Source organism: Marmota monax, unplaced genomic scaffold (assembly GCF_021218885.2).
Source record: "Marmota monax isolate L192 unplaced genomic scaffold, Marmota_monax_Labrador192_F-V1.1 WCK01_AAM20220418_F8-fsc00048, whole genome shotgun sequence".
Classification (NCBI taxonomy): Eukaryota; Metazoa; Chordata; class Mammalia; order Rodentia; family Sciuridae; genus Marmota; species Marmota monax.
In genome coordinates this window covers 7,821,525-7,837,569 of record NW_026694895.1, presented here as the reverse complement: position 1 = coordinate 7,837,569, position 16,045 = coordinate 7,821,525, and positions in this window count along the sequence as shown.

Sequence of the window (16,045 nt, the reverse complement as noted above, 5' to 3'; positions counted from 1 at the left end):
CTACTCTGCTGGTAGTATTCTCAATTGAGTTTTTAAGTTGGCTTATTGCTTCCTGCATTTCTAGGATTTCTGTTTGTTTGTTTTTTATAACCTCTATTTCCCTGTATAGTTGATCTTTTGCTTCTTGGATTTGTTTATGTAATTCATTGTTGAAGTGATCTTTCATTGTCTGATTTTGCTGTGTGATGTCTTCCTTGAGACTCCAGATCATCTGAAGCATGTATATCCTGAATTCTGTATCTGACATTCCATCTGCTGCAGCTATTACCTCTTCTAACGTTGAGTTGACCTGCAATGCTTGTGGTCCTTTCTTTCCTTGTCTCTTCATACTGTTCGCGTTCCTTTCTACTTGGTGAAACTGTTGTGCTATTGAATTTTCCCCCTATATATTTATATTGGTCTTGTATAGTTGCAAAGTCTCCCTCGCAGGCGCGGGCGGCGTCTCTGTCCCTCTGCGGGCCGCTAGGCTTGTTCTGTCGGTGGTCACAGTTCTGTCTACTTTGCAGGCGCAGGCAGCGGCACTGCCCCTCTGCAGGCCTCTGGGGCTGTACTGCCAGTGGGTCGCAGGTCCGCCTACCTTGCAGGCGCGGGGGGGGGGGGCGGCTCTACTCTTCCTCAGGCCACTGGGCCTGTTCTGTCTCTCGGTTGCAGGTCTGGCCTGTTCTGATGGTGGTCACAGTTCCGTCTACCTTGCAGGCGCAGGGGGGAGGGGGCGGCTCTGCCTCTCAGCAGGCTGCTGGGCCTGCTCTGTGCATGGTCACAGTTCCCTCTACCTTGCCAGTGCAGGGGGAGGGGGCGGCTCTGCCTCTCAGCAGGCCGCTGCTCCTCTTCTGCCGGTGGGTCGCAGGCCCGCCTACCTTGCAGGAGTGATTTGAAGCTCTGTCCCACCGCGGGCCACTGGGCCTTTTCTGTCCGTGGTCACCGTTCCACCTACCTGGCAGGCGCGGGGGATGGGGGGGCGGCTCTGCCCCTCAGCAGGCCGCTGGGCCTGCTCTGTGCATGGTCACAGTTCCCTCTACCTTGCCGGTGCAGGGGGAGGGGGCGGCTCTGCCTCTCAGCAGGCCGCTGCTCCTCTTCTGCCGGTGGGTCGCAGGCCCGCCTACCTTGCAGGAGTGATTGGAAGCTCTGTCCCGCTGCAGGCCACTGGGCCTTTTCTGTCGGTGGTCACAGTTCCCCTACCTGGCAGGCGCGGGGGGTGTGGGGCGGCTCTGCCCCTCAGCAGGCCGCTGGGCCTGCTCTGTGCATGGTCACAGTTCCCTCTACTTTGCCGGCACAGGGGGAGGGGGCGGCTCAGCCTCTCAGCAGGCCGCTGCTCCTCTTCTGCCGGTGGGTCGCAGGCCCGCCTACCTTGCAGGAGTGATTTGAAGCTCTGTCCTGCCGCGGGCCACTGGGCCTTTTCTGTCCGTGGTCACCGTTCCACCTACCTGGGAGGCGCGGGGGGTGGGGGGTGGCTCTGCCCCTCAGCAGGCCGCTGGGCCTGCTCTGTGCGTGGTCACAGTTCCCTCCTGTAAATGTTTTTCTATTAGCTATCATTTCTCACTGTTATTCTGGTGTTTTATATGACATTATTTCAAACTCTGATGTTTTTTCTTTTCTGAGTTTGAAATCCAATCACAAAAGTTGGTTACAATTGTCCATAAATTAAGATTAAATAGACCCTGTGTGAAAGCCTGAAATGCTTTAAGAAGCACATGATATTATAACTCCTGATATGCCAATTTGGCCTACAAAAGGCCATTTATTTCTCCTTAATTTCTCACTGTTATTTATATTTCAGTTAGATGAAATGATCAGATACCTAAGTTATAAGCAACACAGATGGTTGTTATGATCTCATAATAAAAGTAATTATTATTATGATTATTATTTTGTAATGAGATTAAAATTAAAAACATGTTCATTATAGCATTTTGTAAGCATTAAGATTTATTTTGCTGCTCAATAGCATATATCTAGCAAACATATATGAAATTAGTATATATTAGTACCAACTCAATTTCTTTCTGGTTCATTAAACTCAAAAATTTTAAAAACTTTTAAATAATACATAATAAGACAATGTATTATAAGCAAAACTTCCTATATAGGATTCCCAATATATGTTTCCAGTAAGGAAGAATATTTCTTTTGAATATGAAGCATTTTAAATAAAATATTTACTTCCTTTAAAATGTTTCCCCAAAAGTAATAAAGACAAAAATAATAATGTGGGGAAAACAAATTCCAATTCTAATGGCTTTTATCTTTGGTGCGGGCTCTAATAGTTCAAATTAAGCAAAGACTAAAATACAAATATTGATTTTGGTGCGAGCTACATCTCCAGGGTCTTTGTAATGTTTAGAAAACAGTCTGCACATTTCATTTCCTTTCTGTTTAGACAGCACATTGTTGCCAGCATTTCCTTGATTCATACATCTGGAATCACTAAAACCTACAGCTGGGAAGAGCTGCCAGTGATATTTTGTTTTCTTGACTAAGAATCAGAACCTTGACCTCACCAAAGGGTAATTATCTAGGCAAGTTAACGATGAAGTCCTGAGGAGTGATGACAAGGCCACAGCTCAGGTACTGGCAATCGTGGGATTTGGAAGTACATTTGTGGCTTTACTTCTCTGAGGTTTATGAGATAGTGTTGAAGACATCACACTGCCTGTGTCTCACCTCCTGCATCTCACATCTGCTTACACACAGGCTAAACCTGCCCCCAACACACACACACACACACACACACACACACACACACACACACCAGTACTGGTCAAAGTCTTATCTACACATGCAGGAGGTGAGAGAAGAGCAATGACCCACTCTCTCACAAGCAATTTAACCCAATGGCTCCTCCGACACACAAATCCACAGTGAAATGCCATGAAGGAATCACTTCAAAGTTCTTCACTTCAGTTTTATTTTTTGTTCAATAGTCAGCTATGGTTCGCCAAAATAACAAGAGTAATTATGTTGTCTGGCTCCAAAAATATTCCTGAGGCTAATTCTAAATAAAGGTTCCAGAAATATGTAGATCTTTGTTAGCATCAGTGATTAAAGGTTTGCAGCTCACCAAAGCCTGACAGGTTTGTACAGTCAGGAAAAAATGTGAGTCTTGGAACACAAGTCCAAATCCAGGAAACTATGCAACTTTATATTTATTACAGCAATTCCAACAGGAATTTGCCATTGGATAAGCTTATTTTGGGGAATTATCACTACCTTAATTTACTCTAGGGTAGAAAAATAACCTTCACAAGCTTCATCTCTAGTATATAAAAGGTCTCATCTTTCTTCAAAAGAGACCTGTCTCCTCCCTACCTAGAAGAAGGCTATGATTTGTAGCAAGGACACTTCAGTCTCTTTGCCTCCAGTTTTCAAATTATCTGTCTGGTTTAATCAACCAAATACATGTTCATTACTCTCACATTTTCACACCTATATAGGCATTTTCACTCTTCTGTTTGAAAAAATGTTGGGCCAGCAGATGAGGCCACCCATTTGACCACCTCCCTGTAGAGGAATGTTGAAAAGCTGTCTGATCTTTCCAGGTCTCGACTTCCCTGTTGGTGAGATGTTGATGATATACTGCCTATCTTGCCAGATTGTTGGGAAGTGTTTAAGAAGCATTCTTGGCTTCAGATCAGAGATTTCTTTCTCTTTGCTGGGACTTACGTTGATTAATTTGCTCATTTTATAAGCATGGATGGAAATTTTCAGAACTCCAAAATGAGCCAAAAGAATTTTCTACAAGGTCTTTTAGTTTCTGATCTAGATGGTATTAAGTATTATTAATTCTCAGCCATCTTTATGTTGAGAGCCTTCTTCTTTTCAATTTTCTAAAAATGATTAAAGCAATGAAGGGTCAAATGTGACACAAGCCCCTCTGAATTCTTTTCCCCAACAAGTGGATGATGCACCTCCCTCCGTTGCACTAGAGTGAATGACACAGGTGTTGTCAATACCATCTCTTAATTCTTCCAAGAGGCCTTGAAGTTAGGACTTCTCTTTTCTAACAGAAGTATAACAATTTATCTAGACAGAGCAAGGTATTAACTTATTTAGAGCATTCAAATTTATCTAGATAGAGCAAGATATAGATATTTTGGTATTTAATACTTTGTGTAATATGTATAAAACATTTCTATGAATTGAGAATAGATGGATATAGTGTCCTTAAAATTCTAACATTTTTATTTTGGAGTGTTTGGCTCAGCTACATTATAACAGAGTTTTAACTTTCTAGGCATTAGTTTATTTAAGTTATCTATGTAGAGACCACTGTTTGATTGAAATTACTAATAGACATTTGCCTTGTTGTTTTTTTAATTTCCAAATATATTATCTCTCCTGCTTTTATTAGCTTCTCAGGCAGTGTCAGATAAGATTGTTTTATTCTATTTGTTCTAAATTAACACTTCTCACAATCTGAAGTTTGTACCATTCACCTCAGCTTTTCAAAATCAAAGGCGACACTTCAGTTGATCATAATCATCAAACTAAATTGCAATGTGTTACTTCTGAGGAATGCTATCTTCCTTCCTAGAAGTGCACAATAAATTTAGCACTTCCTATTTTTATAGCCTCTGATGGGCACTAAAATATTTAGTTGGTTTAATTAAAATGGCATATATTTAATTGCTAAACCCGATGCTAGAATTATACAATTTTTTATTATATTCAAAGCAGTAGCCTGCTATGATAGCCAGTGTCTATTAAAACAATACCAGTGTTTTTGTTTGCTTGCCTGAGTTTTGAGTTTTGTGTCGCTATTAAAAACAAGTGCAGGCTGGGTATGGTGGCACATGCCTATAATCCCAGCAGCTTGGGAGGCTCAGGCAGGAGGATCGGAAGTTCAAAGCCAGTCTCAGCAACTCAGTGAGGCCCCAGGTATCCCTGCAAGACCCTGTCTCTAAATAAAATATAAAAAGGACTGGGTATGTGGCTCAATGGTTAAGCTCCCCTGGTTTCAATCCCCAGTACCAAAAAAAAAAAAAAAGTGCAATAAAATTCTAGAACTATTAGGTTGGTCCAGTAGAAGAAACTGTAGTTGGTTTAATTAAAATGGCATACATTTAATTTGTATGTACACACAAGGTGTGCTCACAAGTTAGGGAGAACAGACATGGTAATCTTGGTAAAAAGAGAGTAAGTGATCAGATAGTTCCAAAGATAGCAACTGGACATTGTGACTTTTCCAGCCAAACTTATCCATTGGTAAAGCTAGAACACTGTATACAAAATTATCACAAGAACCTGAAGGCACATTTTTTAGTCTTTCATATTTGTTCTCTAGCGATTGCCAATTCCTCCTGTATGAACTTGAAAATTGAAATCCAAGACTCAAATTGAAGCAAGTTTCCCCTTTTTAATTCACTTGTACAATTCATCATCACTGTGGTTATGTTTATCTGCAACCATTTCACAATCTTCACTTCTTTGAGAAACATGACTTACTGGACTGTCCAGCTGCCTACACCAATGGATGTCAAAGTAAGTACTTTATGATATTAGGCCAAAGGCCTCCTTGGGGGTTTTCTTGATTCCCCCACACTAGGGTGGAGCTAATTCTTTCCCACAGGAAGTGAGCAAGGCTGCCAGCATTTATTCTAGTTTGATGGTCTCAGAGTAAGTAGGGTATGCTTTAATTACTTAAGAGTCACTTAAATTTATGCAAAAACTTGAGCTATCTTTTTACTTTGCATGCTTCACATTTCTTGGCCCCCAAATGGCTCAAAGTATTGAATCTTTTAATGCAATGGTCCAAATATAAGTAAAAAAGAAGAATTTTTGGAAAAATTTCCACACAAAATACCATTGGACATTACTGATTTTTTGTTATATTAGTTGAAATAGTTTAGGTAAAATCAGGAGTTTCTGAACATACTCTTTTACTCTGTTTTCACAATATCCAGTTTTGGTTTAGGAAAAACTTAGAAAAATTATGATTAGCATTTGTTCCAATTCACTGATTACTTTCTGTAGTTATTCTCTCCCATAATGGGCTGTATTGGACATGACCTACTCTCTGTTAACAAATAATGTTCAAGCACATCATTTGTTTTACCAGAACACCCATTGGAAGTCCCTGGCTGCTCTCCAGGTGCCACCTCCTCCACAAAGAACTGCCAGTACAGATTTAGTTTCCTCCAGACTTCTGCAAAAGAGGGTAAAATGTGATAAAGGTTGACTTGCTTCCTATCAAAGATAAAAGCCTTAAATTCTAAACAGAGCAGAAAGCCAGGATGATTCTGGTGAAACTATTGTAACTTCACCCTTGAGAAATAATAGCCTCTGTCAGAAATAATGGGATCATGAGAACTAAATTAGGGAAAGAAAGAGTGATTGAGGCCTTGGAATTTGGTGTCCCTCTGAGGCACCCAAGAGGCATGTAGTAACTATGTATAAATCTGTGGATGTTCTAGAAAGGCAACTCAGTTGGACCCCACAGACCTTCCAGATGCCCCATGCTACCATATGTGGTTGAGAGCACAGACCTGGAGAATTCTTCTTGATTCCGCTGATGTGATGAGAGGATGTAAGGCATCCTCACTGGCAGGTATAGAACCTAAAGATTATTTGTTTTGTTGATTAGATCCTATAAAAACTGAAGGCTCTATAGTCATCTGGTAAAAGTTCTTCCCAACTAATATCTATGCTTCTCCTCAGGGAGATTCCCTGAATCTCTTTCTAGACTTTCATTCATTGAAAGACAGCTTCAAATATTCCTGTCTCTGAATTGCCTCTGATCACTATGCATTTTCTGAGTCATAACACTATCTTAATCAAGTCTCAGCCACCTGTTTAAATTCCACCATAATGAAAATATATACAAAGACTAGCACAGCCCAGGATGTTCCTGTTCTCTTCCTTTTCTCCCAGCAAGCACAAAGAAATGACGTAAGTGACACTGTCAAAATGAGTTTATGTATTTAAAAGCCCTTTACTGAATACATTGGTGTAGAATTTTAAGATAGTATTCTGTTGGATCTTGTCCCACTGAAATAAATCACTACAAGTAGTTATTTGGAAACTTACTTAGGCTCTTTTATTCAATGCACAATTACTAGTCAATTTGATCAGTATAGTTCCAGCAAAAATTCCTTCAGAATATAATCCAAACTAATAGTCTGACATATCCCCCAGTTTATGTATAAGATTATTTACCAGTATTCTGTGCATTTCTGACTTTGAAAATTAGAAGTACTGTCATTGTCTGACCACGGGTGATTAAAGAATATTATATTGCTATTCAAAAATTAAATCCCTACTGTAAAATAACATTTAATAATGTAGGCAAGTGGTCAAAACTTATTTGTAGATAAGGGGAAAATATAGATCACACACATACACACACACACACACACACCAAAAACAAGCCATTTTTTTTAAAAAAAAAAGACTTATAATAAATATAAAAATGTGTTAATATTATAGCAATTCTGGATTTTAAAAAAATAAATTTCATGGCTTTCCTGAATTGTGTATGTTTCCCATAATGAATATACATTATCTTATGCTACAGGAAAACAACAATTATTGAAAATGAAAAGAATCAGCATAGTGAAAACTGAATTGTGTATGTTTCCCATAATGAATATACATTATCTTATGCTACAGGAATGCCGAAGTCCGGCTGCAACAGAATAACCGGGGGGTGACGAACAACTTGTGTAGATTGATACAGCAGGAGTGGGAGCCATTTATTGCAGGACAGGAGCAGTATTTATACATTCCACACAGCTTATCTAATTAGCATAAACTAGATACATCAGTCAACCAATAAGGAATCTCCACACTTAATGGCTCGCTGGTGTTACTTCACAAACCACTCCCTCTGGCATTTTGCCAGGCACCATCCAGACTTGTTTACAGACTCTAACACAGAAAAACAACAATTATTGAAAAATGAAAAGAATCAACATAGTGAAAACAATTAGTCAAACTGGCCTTAAGAGATCATGTAAGTAAAACACCTGGCTGATTGACTCTTCCAGTTTTCAGCTGGTTGTTTTGATTGTGCAGGCTTAGTTAGCCTCATTTGCTAAATCAAGATCACAAACTTCCATAAATTTCAAACAAAGGAACTGCAGATAGGAATAGAAGAGGTAACTAATTTTTCCATGAGATCAAACCATCCAATTCTCTGAGTCCAGGGTGAATGGGATAACTTGGTGTATCAGTTAACTCTAAGCAAATCTAGATGCTGTTTGCAGTAGCAGCCTTGTGCTTCTTGTGAGTGGTGAGTGATCTCAGGAAGATGTCCAAGAAATCCAGATGTTAAGGAAGATCACTGACTGGACAGATTCAGGGATATTTCATATCCCTGTAAAAAAGGAGACACAACAAAGTGATAATAAAAAATGGCTACACAGAAGTTGCTATCTAAATGGTAAACTTAAGCCCCTTTTGTATATCATAAAAGATCAAGATTCTAAGTCCTATACCAGTCTTTTTTAAAATTTCTTTTTACTTATACTAAAAATCAAATTTTGCTGAGATATTAGCCCAAGTCATAAAAGCTGCCGTGTGCCAGTTACTGCCCCTAAATAATGTACTCAAATGAGATTTTATGGCTTATAAATGTAAATCATTATTTTTATCTAGAGAGCAAACTGCCTAAAATAAGTTGTTTTGTGACTTCCCTCATTAAGTTTGATAAATACATACTCAAGGAAATTTTGTGCAATTATCTTGCAAAAATTCTAGGCATTCTAATTCTGATCTCGTGTATTCTTGTCCTCACTGGGCTAATGCTGAATACTAGGGCTCAAAGCAAACCTCCTTAAATTACCTCCTGCTTTAAAGTGCATCACACTGTACTCCCTGGTGCTGTGTACTTACAGAAGTTTTAGGAACATGCTTTCTTTCTTTTAGGCAATCAGGAGACTGCTTTTTATGTGTATTAGAATAATTGTATTTATGAGATATTGATGTATTGTTTTGATTTTGCTTATATTTCTGTTGAAAAACAAAACAATAGGATCTGTTTGTGGTTTTATCTTAATTTTTGTGCTCCTGATTTCAAGAAGAAAACCAGGCCTTTTGCCACCCAGTCTCCTTTCTTATATGCTGTCTCATAAAGCAAAATCTGCTGGCAAATAACCTTTATCCAGGATGGTGTGAAATTCTAAGCTTGCTATGGAGCTTATACTGTATATGTCCAAGGAAGTGGGAGGAGAAGGTTCCCATGGAGTGGAGGCAGGACTGAAGGGGCTAGAGGGAGAGTATGCAGATGACATAGAGTCTCATTGCCCATCACAAAGACATTGGCCCTTAGTTTGAATTGGACAGGAAGCTATCAGGGATTTTGAGTAGAAGAATGATATGTTCTGACCTTCATTTCAAAAGAATTGCTCTGTTGCTTAAGAATAATCTGAAGAAGATAAGGGGTGGAGCAAGGAGAAGTGTTCAAAGCTATTGCAATAATCTTGGGAAAAGGCAGTGGTGAGACACTAGTATGGCAACATGTAAATCAATGGATGCGTAACTGATGTAATTCTGCAATCTGTATATGGGGTAAAAATGGGAGTTCATAACCCACTTGAATCAAAGTGTGAAATATGATATATCAAGAAATTTGTAATGTTTTGAACAACCAACAATAAAAAATTAAAAAAAAAAAAGAAAAGGCAGTGGTGGCTCAAAATAATGGCTATGGGTCTGGTAAGAATGTCAGCCCTCGGGAAAGTAAGCCTTTCAGTAATGTTTATTTACTGATTTTAATTATTTTAATTTAAATTAAATTTATTTTTAACTGAAACACAAACACATTAAAAATAGTACATGTGTTGGGGTACCATGAGATATTTTGATACGTGCATGCATGGTATAATGTGTAAATCAATCTGTCCCTCTGTTTTCACCAACATTTATCATTTCTTTATGGTGAAAACATTCAAAATCCTGTTTTCTAGCTTTTTAAAATATACAATACATATTTATTTTATTTTGATTGGTAAATAATAATTGCATATATTTATGAGGTACAATGTGATGTTTTAATTATATATACAATGTGGCATGATTAAATCAAGCTAATTAACATATTCATCACCTTCTTTCCTGTTGTTTTTTATGATGAGACATTGGAAATTTACTAATGTAGTTATTTTAAAATACAGAACATATCATTCAGGAGTATAGCGGTATTTTTAAATAAGAGTTAGGGATGGGACATTTGGACCCATTTAAACCCTCTCTTGCCTAGATCCCTGAAGCATATATTTCTGAGAATCGTGGGTTTGAGTACTATGTGATCTGCAGTTGTAGATGAAACAAAACTAGCAATTCCTGGCCCACATGAGCATTGAACTCAGAACCCTGATCTCATTCGCTCTGCCCTCATCAATTGAGCTAAGTCTAGGTCAAGACACTACAGAGACCCACACCCCCACTTCCAACAAGTCCCATGTAACCTGAGCACTGTCTGACAAACTCACTTAAAATCCTTGATGCTTCTTTACCTTTGTTGTTGAAACAGTATTTAATGCCAAGGAAGCAGACTTAAAAATACAGCAAAGTTACAGAAAGTTCTGCTAATCAAACAGCAAACCCCAGATTTCTTAACTAATGTAGCTATTTTCCAAAAACTGAATTTTTATATGTCCACTTTGAAAATCTTTTTAATTGAAAATTAATTAAAAATTTTTGAATTTGCTCACCTTCCCACAAGGGAACAATTTGCCTCCTGGGCACACAATTGTATGTTCTAACAAGCTTTCATGAAGTAAAGAAATATTGTATATTACAGCTCAAACGGTAATAAGATGGTGATAACCACCTCTCGAATAATAATTTTTAAAACCCTTCTTCACCCAAGGCACAGTGCTCCTTCACAGGAGAACAGTCACGTGGGAAACATGCCAATTATAAGGCAATTGGTTTGTTTTTCTAGCAGACTTGCTTTATTAGGAGTCTCCTAATGTGTTACATGTTCTGTTACAAAGTGTGACAATTTATGGTGCATTCTGGGGATTTCAGAAAAGGGAAAGATCTTGCAAATTATTATCTGTGACAGAATTATAATTTTACAAATGATTAATCTCAATCATCCGTCGCTTTTTTCTCTTGGGTTAAGCGGGAAAATTATATCCTGCAAAATTAGCTGTCAAAATGTGAGCCTGTGGTTTTGGAGCATTTGTACATCAGGAGAATGAAAAGAAGATCTTTATTAATGAGCTGTATTAAATAAATAAAAAGGTTATTGTAGGAGACATGCTGCTCTGTTGCTACAATATGTCTCATGATTTCCCGGTCGTCACATAATATTTACCAAATTGAATGGGAACTCCATGTGAATATTACCTGTTTCTAGGGATTCCCTACCATCTAAGTGAAAATTTCACCTATGCCTCCCTTTTGAACTGGGTACAGATGATAATGCAGGTTACTGTCTATTGTTTTGAAAATTACAGTGAAGAAAGGTAAATATTTTGATGACATAATCATTGGTAAAATGTTTGAAAATGGGGAAAATTCTCCATACCTCTCTAGATCAGTGTTTAGATCACCAAGCAGTGGTTTGGGATAGAGGTGCTTGTTCAAAGGAAACATTTAAGAATCAAGAATCACGTGAACGAATCAAGCAATCTTGAACTTGGCCATTTCGCCAGACATTGCTTTGCACCTTCTGTATAATTAACTCTAAATTGCACCATACTACATGATGTGTAGCCTCCTACTTTGCCCTGTAATTATGCGTACATATGTATGATGTCCCCTATAGCTGTGCTATAAGCTCAGTCCCCAAACATAATAGACACTAGATTAATTTTTTTAAAAAGCAAGAAAAACTAATAGGACACTGGGTGAGGCAGATGATTAAAAGTAGCAGTGGTTTGTCAATTGGGCTGCATAGATACACAGTCATATGATTAGCACCCAGATGATACAAGTCATGATGTATTTTTAACTTGGAAGAAAGAGCCAGGGCCTGTTATTTTCCAAACTCACACAACAGAACCGAAAACGGAGCTTTTGTGAAGGCTAATGATGCTCATGGCTGCTTCACAGTTAAAGAGTTGCTACAGCATCCTTCTAACCTCTTGCTGGGCCTGACAATCTCTTTGGTTTTGCAAAAAAAAAAAAAAAAAGTGAAGGTTTGGGTCCCACCTAACATCTGCTGATTTTAATCCTATCAGAATTTCCAGTCCTCGGTGTGCTTTGAAATGGCAAAGTAACCCTGAGTGCCTGCCAGAATTGAGGATCCCTGGCAAAGGATTGGAACTGTCATTGTTTCTGAAAAGGGCGCAATGCCCTTCGCTCTTCCCTGCTCTTGCCTAATATGAATCTTAGCTAAATGAGTGGAAGACCCCACACAAGTTACCATCATAAGAAAAGAGTTGATAATAAGGATGCATTTGCTAGAACCAGAAACTTCTAGAGGCTATGTTCAAGTTCCTTCATTGTCCTGAACTGTGTATGTGTGAGCTCTCCCCTCTCTCCCTCTCTCCCTCCTCTCTCTCTCTCTCTTTCTCTCTCTCTCTCTCTCTCTCCAAATCTCTCCCCAAATATTCCTGCATCTAGTGACATGACTGTTTATTCTTCTCCATTCTCTATTTCACTGCTTTCTCATTCTTCATATGCTTATTTTGGGGTCTCTGTCAGAGCCTCAGCTCCCTCTAATTTCTGCTCTTAACTTTAGTTTCTTCCTGATCCATAAAGACTGTAATAACTTATTTGCCTCAGCGCCTCCTGTTAGCTACTTCACTTCTAACAGAAGCTCTGATTGGCTCCGCTCATCTTTTCACAAAAGGCTGTATCTTAGTTTACAGGTAAAACACCTCCAGATCAGGTGTACCTTCTAATGTGGTCATCTGAGGCTGAATATTGGGAGTCATAAAATTTGCCTCAGGATGGTTTCTCTAAGAGGAGCTATGCATGGAGCAAGTACTTATATCTTATAGACTATGTTTCAACATCTGCTGTTATAGAGATTTATTTGTATGCATTTAAGTGTAAGCATCTTCTAATTTTTGAACTCCTGAAGATCTGAAGTATTTTTATGTTACAAATAGTATTTAGTCATGTGCTTGACACACTTTATGTGTTCAATGTATTTTTTGATATGTTTCATTGATATGTGTAATTATATTTCTTGTTTCTTCTTTCCCATCTTTTTTCTTTCTTCTTTCCACCCTCTTTCTCCTTCATTCTGCTTTCCATCTCTTTCCACAACAGGTAAAGACCTACTATGCTGAAGACTATACTAGGTTCTGTAATAACAAAATTGAAAAAACATATTTACTACCATCAAGATGCTACTTGTCTCATGGGGAAAAGAGGATGTTATGTTAAAAATAGCACATTTATTCCCATTACGATTTTTTCTTTCCTCTCTTTCATATAGCTTACTAATTCCTTATGACCTCATTGCTTTGGAGAATTTTCAGAAAGAGAAACATAAGGAGCAGATGTCACTGTTTCTTCTTGCCTTTTGTAAATGATTACATTCATTGCAGGGGTACTGTAAGTGTCCCAGAGGGAAGTGAGAGATGGGGTGTCTCTGAGGAAAGGAGAAAAGAGGAAGGGAATCTTCTACAGCTGGGGTAAGTGTGTGCATTGGGAGGAGTTCAGGAGAAGCGGTGAGCTCACCCTTGCTTCAGCAGCACCCCAGGGAGGTCATGAGTCCAAGGGAAAACCATTGTGTGCTGCTCGCACTAAGGCTCCAAAATCTGAAATGTGAAATGTACCCAAATCTGAAACTGGGGGCACTAACATGATGCCATGAATAGAAAATTCTATATTATGAAACATTGTTTTATGTAATAAACTATTAAAAATATTGTATAAAGTCACTTTCAGGCAATGTGTATAAGGTGTTTAAGAAACATAATTGAGTTTTGTATTTAGACTTTGGTCTTATTCCTGAAATATTTCATTATGTATATGCAACTATTCCCCAAACCCAAAACATCTCTTATGGTTTGATTATGAAGTATCCTTTCAAAGCTCATGTGTGAGACAATGTGACAATGTTCAGAGGTGAAATTATTAGATTACAAGAACTATAACCTATTCAGTGGATTAATCCAGTGGAATGGATTAATTGAGTGATAACTGTAGTTAAACAGGGTGTGACTGAAGGAATTTGATCATGGGGGTTGGAGGAAGAGGAGAGAGGTTGAGTGCCTTTGGGGTTTACTTTTTGTCCCTGTGGAGCAGAGCTCGCTGTTTCCTGGCTGTAATGAACGGAGCAGGATGCCATGCCCTTCTGCCATGTTCTGCCTCATCTCAAGCCCAGAGCTATGGAGTCAGCTGACCCTGGACTGAACCACTGAAACTGTGAGCCCAAATAAACTTATCCTCCTCTAAGTTGTTGTTGTCTGGTATATAGGTCACAACAATGCAAAGCTCATGCGACATACAAAATCCAAAACATTTGTTGTCACAAGCACTTCAGGTAAGTTCTGCTCAACCTGTGTATGTAAACATGACTAGAATAATCAATCCCTAAAGGTAAGCATGATTAAATTTGACCTAGGGAAATTTTTGCTTCTAGTGGTGATTAGCATGAATTTGTGGAGTGTGTCCATGATGTTAAAGGTAAAACTAAAAATGGAGACCAGAAAGCATAAACTACACATACCTGCTTCTGCTGCCTCTTCCCTGTTCCCAGGTAAGACGTGATAGACCCTTGGAGTTTGCCTCACTCTTTAGAAAGAGGGCACTGCTCACATCCCAAGTGTCCTCTAAGTACTATGCTGTTCCACTAATTCACTTAACTTCCTGAAATCTTACTCGGTTCCCTCTTTTGAGAACTCTAGAAAAGTTGTAGGCAGATTAAAATTGTACATAGAAAAGTACTTTTAAGGTGTAAAACATTTTATTAAAGTTGTGTACCATCAGTAACTTTATTAGTATAGACAATTATGTGTTTATCAGTGTTTCTCAAAGCAAAGTATCTCAGTTATGTCCTAAAATCTCTAAGATTTTTTAATGCATTGAATAACCTTCTTGGTTATCTCATTCTCACATCATTATCTTTATCAATAAATACAAGAGATCAAGAACTACGTTAGGTGTTGTGGAAATAGAGGTGAATAAGAGAAGTTCTTGACATCAAAGAGGTTATAATCTAAAGGGGGAGTCCAGAATTTATACCCATTTGCAACAGTGTGGGAAATGCTACCCAGGTCAAAAACAAAATATTGAAGGAGAATAGAATTTGCTGCCCCCAAATATGTTAAGTGTCAGTTGGTATGGAGACAATTTTGAGTTGAAGGCAATTAAGCATCAGCTGATACAGGAAGAGTCCTCTGTCTTCAACTTATCTGCCCAAAAGCAGGATGTGAATTTCCCTTGGAGAAAGGTGAACTTTGTGCCCCTCCCTCTGCAGTGCCAAGGAAAGAAGAGTGACTTATCACCAAGGACGGTTGATAGCAGTAGAGTCTGGCTGCACATCCCCTACGATAGATACTAGCCCTTCTGTCGCTTAGCTCCCTTACACACATACAGTTACTTCTCTTGAAGCCTAATCCTTCTTTCCTTTGTTGAAAATTGTGTTATTGCAAAACCTCTCTGTGTGTAAATAGTAATAAAATTTATGCATCTTTTCTTCCATCAATCTGTCTTTTGTTAATTTAATTGGCAGGCCCCAGGAATAAACTTGAGAGGGTAGAGAGAAAGTTTTCTTCTTAACAGTGTTTTATGAGGAAAAAAGACCTACAAAAAGTGAATCCAGGAAACACTTTCTGAGAAAATGATTTCTGAATGATCAACAGGACAGAGTGTGTGTGTGTGTGTGTGTGTGTGTGTGTGTGTGTGGAGAGAGAGAGAGAGAGAGAGAGAGAGAGAGATGGAACCTTCTAGGTAGAAGTACAGAGTGGGTAAAAATCTTTGAAATAAGACAGTTCTTAATGCCCTAAAAGAATAGTGAATAGTGCACATATTTTCCCTTTTTTTTTCTTCCTTTTCTTTTTTTCTTTTAGTACTAGAGATTGAACCCAGGGATGTTCTACCACTGAATTACATCTCTTATACATTTTCTTTTTTATTTTAAGACAGGATCTGCTAAATTGTTAAGGCTGACCTAGAACTTGCAGTTCTCCTGCCGTAG